General features: G+C 44.4%; 1 non-coding gene across 1 annotated transcript; it reads right to left on the bottom strand.

Moving 5' to 3' along the window:
- Positions 1–1,671: 1,671 nt before the first annotated feature.
- Positions 1,672–1,778, bottom strand: LOC115940659 (U6 spliceosomal RNA). The gene has a single exon (XR_004075391.2). It is a non-coding gene; the product is annotated as a U6 spliceosomal RNA (small nuclear RNA).
- Between the last annotated feature and the right edge of the window lie 930 nt (positions 1,779–2,708).

Genomic DNA, 2,708 nt, shown 5'->3' with positions numbered 1-2,708 from the left:
CCCACCCCACCCCCCATGGTGGTTTTTAGATCTCCTCTGGCATTAGTCTGTCTTTAGAAGGCTCCACCATGTACCATACCAAACATATTCAGATGTACTCACTTCCTATATTAAATAATATATTTTTGCTGTAAAAATCTTAAATAATTTTTTTTAAAAATTGCTTTAATTATTTAGCTGCAGGTAGTTTGCCTAATTTGTGATTGGCTATGGGTTTTTTTTTTTAGGAGCACTAAGGTGCTATGTGGGATTTATTTATTTTTTTTAAAGGATTTTATTTATTTACTTGAGAGAGGGAGTGCAAGCTAGAGAGAGAGCGCATGGGGCAGAGGGAGAGAGAGCAGCAGACTCCCGCTTGAGCAGGGAGCCTGAGGTGGGGCTTGACGTGAGGCTTGATCCCAGGATCCTGGGATTATGACCCGAGCCAAAGGCAGAAGCTCAACAGACTGAGCCACCTACTTGGGATTTATTTTAAGGTAAGAGAAATCTAACTCCCAAATCGTTTTCAAATGTAAATGCCATTTTGAACATTAAATATTGTCATAAAGGAAGTTGACATAATAATCTGTTGTGCCAGCACTTAATTAAACATTAATTTTGATTATTCACGGTTTAAAAAAATTTTTGGAGGCAATGATTTTACTTTTAGCACTCAGATTTTTTTATAGGTCCCTGAAAAGCTCCTAGGCCTTAGGTAGTTTATTGAATGACAGGTGCCCCTTCCTGCCCCTCAGGGCTCTTAACCCCTCCCTCACTCACATCTTCCACACCTCCATCTCTGCTTGATTCTTCCCAACTGCATTTAGATGCACTGATTTCTGCCATCCAGATAAACCATTCTAGCCTAACAAAACCTAGCCTAGCAAAATCACACCAGGGCCCATTGCAACTAACCTTTCTAACTGTCCCCTCCCTTTGTCACCAAAGGCTGACATCAGAGTTGTTTACACTATATCTACTTTGAGATGGTCCCTTACCCGCTTGGCTTTCAGGGCAAAGACCGAACTCTGTACCTTGGCCTGTAAAGCCCAACCAAATGGGGGCTCTGCCAACCTCAAAGACCCCACCCCCAGCTCTACTTCCTTGCAATTCTTCAGACACAAGCTTTCTCCTACCTTTGGGTCTTTGCTCTTAACTTCGTGCCCCATTCGGAGCACCCTCTCCCACCTACTTATTTGCCGCTCTAACTTGTACTTCTCTGGGCAGCCTCCCCTGACCTTCCAGAGTCAGTCCTTCTATTACATAGCACCTGGTGCTATTGCTTCATGACATTTGATATGTAGTTATTCATAATCAGTCATTGTTTCCTCATGTTAGTTTGCTAGAGTTGCCATAAAAAGCAGCATAGACTGGGTGGTTTAAACAGCAGAAATATATTTTCTCACAGTTCTGGAGGCTAGAAGTCTAAGATCAAGATGGTGGTAGGTTTGGTTTCTTTTGAGTCCTCTCTCTCAGGCTTGCAGTTAATTGCCTTCTCACTGTGTCCTCACATGGCCTTTCATCTATGTGTGTGTGCAACCCGGGGGTTTCTTCCTCTCCTTACAAGGACACCAGCCTTATTTTAATGTAATTATCCTTTAAAGACTTTATCTCCAAGTACTGTTCTGTTCTGAGTCACTGGGGTTTGGGACTTCAACATACGACTTTTGGGAGGGCACAATTCAGCTCATAACTATCAGGGACTGTGTCCTCCTTCCCACTGTATCCCTTGTGCAAGGGCCATACTAATCTCTCCTGTATCGTTCCAATTTTAATATATGTGCTGCCGAAGAGAGCACATCCTCCCCAGTGTATCCCAAGCCCTGAGCATCATGCCAAGACACAAGAACACATTTTCTATTTAATTAACTTCCCCAAGACTAACTGTGTGACATTGGCCTGGTTCCTTCTATTCTCTGTACCTAGTTGTGCCACCTGTAATATCAGGCTGGAGAAGCTGGTCTCTAAGGACCATCGGACAGTTGACCCAACCTCCTTTAATAATCTCTTCAGTGAAATCTTTCCCCCTCACCACTAGAGGGAGATGTTACTTCTAGTTTTTTTCTCTGCGGGACTGTGCCTTAACTCTCTTGTCCCTGGGACATTAAAAGTGGAGGAGCTGAGGCCAAGGACAGCCTGCAGCCAAACTATCAGCAGGGCATTCAGCCCTGGGCTTGAATTTCAACTCTGCCTTTTCCTGGCTGAGGTATCTTTGCCAGGGTCCCCTTGAGAGTGTTAATTTTCTCTGCTGCTGAGTGGGCAATGAGAATGCCTCATCCATGATGCTATGTGGGGCAGGCTTCCAGATTGAGCTCCCAGTCTAGAAACCCCAGAAATGCAAATGCCCCACTTGCTCCCTTCTCAGTAAACAAGTTCCTGTCTGCTGATGTGTCATTGAGAATGTTGGCAAGTCTGTCTAAGGAGTGGGCCTTTCTGACGGCTTGGACTGGCCAGAGAGGGCAGATGTCCAGAGAAAGGCAGGCAGGCAGGCAGAATTCCGTCCTGCTGCCTGCCTCCTCCCCCACGAAGTAGGAATGTAGGATGCTTTGGGGCATCCAGGGTGGATGCAAGAGAGATCCTGGTCAATTCCAATTTTTGAGGCTCCAAATTTGTTAAAGTATGAAATGCCTAAGTTAAGTGCAAAAAGGCAATTCGGAGACAAAAGCACTTAGAATATTAGTTTCATAGTAAGTGTATGTTATAAACATACATTAAAAGGCAACCAGATT

Source organism: Leptonychotes weddellii, chromosome 7 (assembly GCF_054177405.1).
Source record: "Leptonychotes weddellii isolate Sample4059 chromosome 7, ASM5417740v2, whole genome shotgun sequence".
Classification (NCBI taxonomy): domain Eukaryota; kingdom Metazoa; phylum Chordata; class Mammalia; order Carnivora; family Phocidae; genus Leptonychotes; species Leptonychotes weddellii.
This window is presented reverse-complemented; position numbering and strand designations above follow the sequence as displayed.